This window comes from Podarcis filfolensis (assembly GCF_964270895.1).
Source record: "Podarcis filfolensis genome assembly, chromosome: 1".
Classification (NCBI taxonomy): Eukaryota; Metazoa; Chordata; class Lepidosauria; order Squamata; family Lacertidae; genus Podarcis; species Podarcis filfolensis.
The window spans coordinates 86,255,431-86,264,024 of NC_139604.1; the positions used below are offsets into that span (position 1 = coordinate 86,255,431).

The following is an 8,594-nucleotide window of genomic DNA, read 5'->3' on the forward strand; positions in this document are numbered from 1 at the left end:
AACTGCCCCTTTCACTTTTGTGCTTGTTTTGTCACTGAGTTAACGGATGCTGTGGTTTAGATTGTGTCAAGAGACGGCAGAGTCCTTTACTGCCACTGCGTGGTCTCCAGAACAAAGGCTCACTGGGTTTTGCAAGACAATCCCTGGGCAATCCTTTGGCAGATCCCATCTCATCCTGCCTTGAGTCTGTCATTTGGAAAGTGGGCATCAATATTGGCACAGTTCTCATACGGCTTTTGAGAGCATATCAACACTGTGGACTTAATTGGTTTAATAGTCATTCCATCTCTCTTGAAGGACCTTGAGAACAGCTGTTCTGTGAGAAGGGATCTCTAACAGAGAAGTTTCAGCACTTCAAACCCCCCCCCCCAAAAAAAAACAGAATCCCTGGGAGACTTTGGGGGAAGCCTTGGAAGCTAAGCTTTTATAAAGCCTATACAGCACAGAATTATCTGTCCTGAGCGTCAGATGCACTGCATTGGTGTGTCTGACACCAAGCAAATCATCTGTCTGGAAATGCCCTTAGAAAGAAGCTTAATTCTGCTTGAAAAGCCTGTGTAGGCAGATACACAGTGTACAGTGTAAGTGTGTAGTGCAGATAATGTCCCAAATGAACCAGCAAGATCAGCACAGGTGATCATGCAAACCCAGCAAAAGGAGTCCAAACTTCTATGCTGGCAGGTGGGTGTTTTGTTTTGTTTTTGCTGTGTATTCCACTTCCTGCGTATTTGAGGCTAAACCTGGTGCATCCTTAGAGCAAATAGTAATGAAGACACCATAAGAATTCAATCAGATGCCCGTTTCAGTTGGAGGGACCAGGGAGAGAGGATCTTCAGGGTGCTGGAGAATGGGTTTGTTCTTTGCCGGCCGAGCTAATAGTACTATATTACATTATGGTCTGTGATTTGTGTATCAGCTGCCTCTTTAGATTTATCAGCGTAATTCCTGATCCTGCCTTGTCAGAGATCATTATAATCATCTTCCTACATTATCCATCAACGGATAATGGGAGAGTAAATGTGGTGGGTGGGGACCTACAAGGATAGGCCTGGAGAGGTGGAGAAAGCACAACATTTCTTGAATATGCAGTGAAACTACAGAAAAATATTTAAGTATGGCTGTATGGCAGAAGAGCGTAACTGGCGTTCTCCATGGTATGGAGTACCTTGGAACAAATTAACTGGCTTCTGAGTAAGCACACAAAAAACCGGCTGCTCATGAAACTGAGCAGTAAACTTGGCTCATTGTCCAATCACCAGATATCATGGGTAGAAGTGAAAGGCAGGGCCTTTTCTGCAGTGGCTCCCAGATTGTGGCACTCCCCTCACCAGGGAGATATGCCAGGCTCCTTCTTTGCTTTATTCAAAAAGACAGTTAAGGCCCATTTGTCCCAGCAGATTTTTTTTTTTAATGTCTGCTGGTGGCTGTATTTTAATATGGAGTGACTTGTTGATGCTGCTGTCTGTGATGTTGTTGTTATAGTTTTTTAATGTGATGTTTTTCTTGCTTTGAAAGTTTTTTGTTTTGTGGCTAATTGTTTTAATTAGGTTGCTAGCTGCTTTGAGTATAGAAACATAGGACATTCACCAGCAGGAGGTTGCAGATGTGACATTCTTGGCTTATTATTACAGTAATGTACTTGGAAGCTTATACACTTTCTAATGTACTATTATGGGAGATGATGATCTAACAAAAGACAACTTCTTTATTTAATATTTCCTACTAACTGGCAAAGACTGCAGAAAGGAGATTTTATCAACAGTATAAGTCATGACTGCTCAGCAATGGAATGTGAAAGAGTGAGATATTTAGCAAGAGCATCTGAACCACCTTTCAGTGTAGGCTAGAGCAGAAAGCATGCACAATTTTAATTAAGCACTTTCACCTCAACCATCCCATAACTGGTGCCCTCCCAGTGTTTTTGAACCATGATGCCCATCAGGTCCAATGGGCAAGTTGAAGTCCAGAACATCTGGAGGGCACCTGGTTGGGGAACACTGTCTTAGTTAATCAACCCACCTGAGAGAGAGTTCTTCATAATACAGTATTGTGCATGATTAGTGGTCCAAGTTAGAAGATGGGAGTCACATCCTCATCTGCCTTGCAAGATAGATGAACCCCCCAACAAGTTGCATCCCTTGGGAAACTGTGACACTGGAGACCTAAATGGTGATACAACTATGAGATGTGCATCCAAGTGAACCTTGACAGAATTTTCCTGCAGAAATTGCCCCTGTTGCTCAGAGAGCAAATGTTGGAGAGGTAATCTGGGCACCCAGATGTTGCACACAGCAATCCCTTGGGATGCATTTGTGCTGTAACACTATAAGAGACAGGCCTTTGCAATATGAATTTTCTCTTTTTAATCCATCAGTATTTATTGATGCTTTTTAAATGAAGTTTTATGGATGTTTTTTGCTGATTTTAGTCTCATATCTTGCATAACACCTTGATATATTTTAATGAAGGGGTGGGTTATAAACACATAAAGAAATCAAGTAGCTCGATCAATCAAGAACTTGCACTAGAGAGAAAAAGATGGAACCAGAAAAGAGGCAACCCATTGTCTTTGCCTAGCAGCATTCTCTGTTATATCCAATAATCCTAGGGTTGCCATATTTCAAAAAGTAAAATTCCTGACACCTGCAAAATTGTTGAGCTTTTATAAGGAAATCCACCCAAATTGTTAAGCTTTAAGCTTTTCTTGGGAATAAACCCAAATTGTTGAGCGTTTGGGGGGAAACCTACCCCAAAAATAGTGATTTTAAGATTTTTGAGCTGTTTCCGCTGCTTTTTCCATCATGTCGGCATACATCTGGGTTTTCCCTAACACTTTGCCAATTCGACAAAATTTCCCCCGATGCCATTTTTACACCCATAAACCAGAACGTGTCAGAAATTTCCAGATGTATTGCAAGCCTACAATAATCCAAGATGGAAACCTGGGAAGAATCAACAGGAGCTCTATTTTAGACTTGGCATGAACCCTGGTGCCGGGGGGGCGGGGAGGCTAGTTGAGGGCTAGACATTAACCCATTTAAGCATCCTGGGTACCCAGGTATCCCGTAGGGCAAGGCCAGATGAAGGCATTACAGTAACTTTCATAAAGCAAAGGCATAATCAATCCCTCCACTGGGTGCCTCCGAACTGTGAAATTCCATTCCTCTCCTCTGTTGGAAGCCTCCCTTTTTCTACCTAAGGGAGATCTAGCAATGGGAGAAAATTAAATAATGCTTGATTCAATTCTGGCCACTGTTGGAAATAGAATTCTCAGGCAGATGGGCCGTAGCCCTGCCCCTGCCCTCATGCTGTTAACTCTTGCCTTCAACAAGCTGGTTTGTGATATGGCCAAGAGACTGGCTGAAGAAAGGACCTCTTCACGTAATGCTGAATCAACTTCTGGGATTCGTTTTGATGAGTCACTCACCAACTTAGATGACTACAGTAGTACCTCGGGTTAAGTACTTAATTCGTTCCAGAGGTCTGTTCTTAACCTGAAACTGTTCTTAACCTGAGGTACCACTTTAGCTAATGGGGCCTCTTGCTGCCGCCGCGCGATTTCTGTTCTCATCCTGAAGCAAAGTTCATAACCCGAGGTACTATTTCTGGGTTAGCGGAGTCTTTAACCTGAAGCATATGTAACCGGAAGCATATGAAACCCGAGGTACCACTGTGCTTAGAAAAAGGATTTGATGTTCTGGAAGGAGAAGGTATCCTGATGGAGAGACCAAGAATCCCTTCCTGGAAGTTTAAAAGCAGAAGCTAGATAGCCACCTGCTAGGGATGCTCGCACCTTGCATTTCCGGCACCAAGCGCAGAGATGGATTAGGTGCCCTACAAGGTCTATGAGCTCTGACAGATGAAGAGACCCTACCTATTTAGGGGCAGTCTACCTCTGTGTTGGATGGTGTCTTGTATGCCTCCTTCTGGCAACTCCTGCAGCCAAGTTGGTGCCAAACATATTGCTCTGCTTTTCTTTGGACCACATCACCAGGGTCAAGAGGGGGGTCTTGCTGTCTGGGCAGCCCAGGACCTCCATACATGGAGGGAGGTCACTTTGGTGCTGGGGAGAATAAAAAACTGGGGGTTGCTCCTGTCTTCACCCCCTGCTTGTCACCTTGTTGTGGGCATCTTGGGGGCTGCTGGAGGAAATAGGATGATGGGCTATGTAGAACTTGCTCTCATCCCTCAAGGCCATTCTGATGAGACTGGACTAGGTGGCCTTATGACCATAGCTGTCAACTTTTCCCTTTTCTTGCGAGGAATGCTATTCAGAATGAGGGAATTTCCCTTTAAAAAAGGGCAAAGTTGACAGCTATGCTTATGACAGGGAATGGAAACTTGTAGCCATATGAAGGACTGTGGCTTAGGGGTAGAGCATCTACTTTGTGTGCAGAAGGTCTCAGGTTTGATCCCCAAAATTTCCAGGCAGGGCTGGGAGAGAATCCTGCCTGAATTCCTAGAGAGCTGCTGCTGGTCAGTGTAGACTGTACTAAGGTAGCTGGACCAATGATTTGACTCAGTGTAAGGCAGTTTCCTATGTTTCAGGTGTTGTTGGACTCCAAAAGTCTCATTCAGTTCTGCCAATGATCAGGGATAACGGGAGCTGTAGTCTAACAACCTCTGGAGGGCCAAAGGAACCCCCACCCACACAACCTTTGCAATATTCTACCGGAAGGGTTTTGTGAAAAGCAGACAGAGAGGCAGTTGAGGAGAAAGGAGGAAATTTGGAAGAGGACTTTGAGATGGAAGTTAAAGAGGCAATGGAGCCCATGAGGCTGGGCAGGTGGGGGGGGGGGGCGGAGAGAGGAGCTGGCAGCTAAGTGGATGCTAACATCCCACCTAAGATTTTTCTGGAAGAGCAGTTTCCTCTCCTTTTGCTGCAAAGCAAATCCCTGAAGATCCAATGAAGGTGAAAATTGGAAGCCTCTGTTTTGGCAGTAATCCCTCACCTCTAGTTAATTCCCAGTAATTGCATCATTTATTTAAATAAGGCTCAGAGCAGTGAGTGTAGCAAAAAAAAAAAAAAAAAAAGCTGGTGAGGCCAACCTTGCTCAGCCAGCCCCAAGTGTGTGTGTGTGTGTGTGTGTGTACATAACATCCTACAAGGAGCGATCAATATGGCTGGTGCAACAAACCTGCCCCATCCCTGCACAGCTCTGGCACACACACACCCTCCCTCATTTCTAATTATAGCAGCTACAGGCAGGCATCGCTGTTTCCCAACCCATACAGCTGGATCTGTGCCAGGCCCAGAAACATAGGATCCATTTGATATGGCCGTGTTTTCTGTTTATAAGCCGTTGTTTGGCAGAGCACAAAGCGCACCATCACTTTGTCCCTTGGCCTCGCATCGCTGGCTTTGCACAGAGATGCCTTCAGCCAAACAAAAGGAAGGACGCAGATCCACCTGGGCGGCTCCTGGCAGCAGATGGTGGAGGATGCGGAGGAACGAGAACAGGAGGGAGGGAGGGAACTCCCAGCACTAGTGCTAAACTGCACTCTTGGTAGGTTAAGCAGAGGACATGGCCCAGTGCCTCCGCTCCTTGCTTCTTCGGCCACGAGTTGGCTCCAGGCCTTGGGGCAGTTTTGCTATTATTTATATCGCAGAGGCGTGTGCCACCGGAGATGAACAAATCATGCATCTGATGCTCAAAAGAAGCGACAGCAGGAACAGACCCCATGTGCTTGCAGTCATGGGACTAAGAAGATGCATTAAGCGATTCCTTAATCAGGGGTCGGAGGCCACCAGTCCAAGTTATGAGAGCCTCCTGGCTGCTGCTGTGATTGCTGTGAGGAACAGGGGCACTGGCTGAAACCTAGCAAGGGTCAGAGGGGCTCGCTGAAGACAGATGCATCCTTTGGGCTACAGGTCACTGGAGGGAAGAGCTGTTGTGAAAGATAGAGAAGTGCAAATAGAATGAGGGCACCATGCAGTGGATTGACCCTGTTGTTTCTCCTGAATGTCTCTGCAGCTCTCAGTACCAACCATGATAACCTTTCGGAGGAGGTGTCACAGTTGTATGCTGCAGCTTTTGACTTTCCATTCCAGAAGGTAGTGCTGGGAGACCTTGGCTCTCTTGCAGGGTTCTGCTTTATCCCCCGCCCCCAAGTTGTTTCACATCTACCTGACTCTGCTGAGTGAGCTTGTCTGAAGATTTGGAGGGAGTTGCCTTCAATAGGCAGCACAGAAACACCTGAAACTGCATTGTACTGCCAAAGGCCATTGGTCTATGCATCTCTTCATCATCAGCACTGCACCAGCCTTGTTTAGGACTTTGTGGGACAGAACCAGCACTTTGAATTGTGCCTCGAAATGGACTGGAAGCCCCTGTCATTGCCTAGCCAAGCTGTGCATATGTCACTCTTTTTCTCTCACTCTCATCAATCAATCCTTTGGGTAGTTCATCACTAATACTGCTCTTCTATGAACTCCCGCCAGTAACTTTGCAGGCATCTGTTGGGTATTGGTTTTTCTTTGCTTTAAAATCAGAGCCGCTGCAGGCACCCTGATAAATGGATTGAAACAGACTGCCTGATGTCACCCTCGCTACTGTACAGCGCTGGTATGCATCTTCTCTTCTGAACATTTAAATGCTGCTGTCTGTCATGACACCCTTCACTAAATCTCAGCGCACATCTCCTGCCACATGCCTAGCATGTGGTCTCCATTTTCTCTTTCCCTGCAGTGCGAGTAGCTCAGCATTGTTTCAGGAAGCTGTGCTCACCAATCCTGTAATGCAAGGACCAGAAAGCTCCATGTGGGACAAGGCGGACCAGACGAGATGCCTCCTGGGAGAGAAACAGAGAGAGAGAGCCAAGTTTGTGTCACTGAGCATGGCTCATTGCAAAATGCAAATCGGGAGTAAGGGCTTTGGATGGAGAACTTCTGACAGCCCGGGAGCCATTAGCAAACATGCTCCAGTTTGCTGGCCAGAGAAGCGCACAGGACTTATTAGCCTCTTCCACAAGATCAGTGGAGCAGGAGGTGACAAGGCTGCACATTTGCCTGACCACAAGAAATAGGAATGGATTTCTAGGGGAAGCATTTATAGCTCTGACTGAACACAGGCTGCAATTCTATGCACTTTTCTGGGAGTAAACACCATTGAACACAATGGGACTTACTTGCAAGTAAAGATGCATATGATTATACTGACAGTATGCCAAGAAGGCCTCATTGTGCCATGATTACTGGAGTAAAAGATTGACCAAGGACTGAGGCTTATGACTGACTATGGGTATGCATGCAATAGCTGTGTCTGTGAGGCAGGGGCAATGTTCAGGATGGCCTCTGTCACACAGCAAGGCAGTTGTGGGCACCTACTATGGCGAAGCACATATAATTATGGCACTGCACCACAAACTCAGTTATCCATGTGTTCACCTTGCAGTGGATGCCTCCAAATAGTTCACCAAGGGCTGAACCTGCACAGATTTTCCCAGCCCTTCCGTCACAGCTCCTGTGCATCTCAGTGCTTGTGCAGTTCAGTTCCTAGATGTTCCCCAGGCAGCTCTGCTCAGATTGTTAATGGCCAAAAGAACTCTGTGCCCTCTTCCAGCTGCATCAAAGAACCCATCAAGCTTGATTGCCAGGCACAAAAATGTCAGCCAGCTGCGAGGAGGGCGGCTGACCTTCAGGCATGTGTAGGATCAGCAAAAAAGCAGCACCCGGTTTTTGCACAAGAAAGGCACACTGAGTAGAAACTAGCCCCACCCAAACAGGAATAACCCTTCCCATTCATTTTGGAGAGGATCTAAAAGCCAGTGGCGTGGTCCCTTAGAAAAATGAATGCTTTGCCTGGGCCCATAATGAATCCATTATGGATTCATATGATAGAATTACAGAGTTTGAGGGGGCCATATAAGTGACGTAGGGAATCCAGAGCTAAAGGAGCATCTCCAGCAGATGGATGTCTGGAGGGGGAGAGCCCACCTCTCATCCCAGGTCAGTTGTGGGGAACCTTTGTACCTCCAGATGCTGCTGAATTACCACTCCCATCATCCCCAGCAAGCACGGCCAATGTCCAGGGATGATGGGAGTTGTAGTTCAGCAACATTTAGAGGGCCAAAGGTTCTCCGTACCTGCCCTAGATAATTGGTTCCATAGTCATGAGGTTTCTTCTAAGGTTCAGTCAATGAGCTTGAGTAAACCACTCTTAGCCTCTGTTTCCTTAAGTGTCAGGAATCTAGTCGTTGCTGAGGAAGTACCAATGTAGTTCTTTTGTGATATGCACTTCTAGAATGGTTTGTTTCATGGAGTTTTTTTTCCCCTGATCATTCTAAAGCAAGGATCTGGAACCTGAGGTTAGAATCATAGAATTGTAGAGGGAGAGTTATAAGGGATACCAAGGGTCATCTAGTCCAACCCTCTGCAATGCAGGAATCTCAGCTAAGACATCCATGACAGATGGCCATCCAACCTCTGCTTAAAAACCTCCAAGGAGGGAGAGTCCACCACCTTCCAAGGTTCCATGGTTGAACATCTCTTACTCTCAGAAAGTTCTTCCTGATGATTAGTCAGAATCTCCTTTCTTGTAGCTTAAAGCCACTGGTTCGAGTCCTATCCTCCAGAGTAGGAGAAAACAAGCTTG

General features: G+C 46.2%; 1 long non-coding RNA gene across 2 annotated transcripts; it reads right to left on the bottom strand.

Annotated features, from left to right (window-relative positions):
* Window positions 1–5,778: 5,778 nt before the first annotated feature.
* Window positions 5,779–8,199, bottom strand: LOC310747078. Of its 2 annotated transcripts, none has more exons than XR_014540883.1 (3): window positions 8,086–8,199; window positions 6,729–6,792; window positions 5,779–5,889 (listed from the first exon to the last, which is right to left on the bottom strand). It is a non-coding gene; the product is annotated as an uncharacterized lncRNA (long non-coding RNA). The 2 variants fall into 2 exon arrangements; XR_014540884.1 differs by having other exon boundaries at window positions 7,994–8,199.
* Window positions 8,200–8,594: the final 395 nt, after the last annotated feature.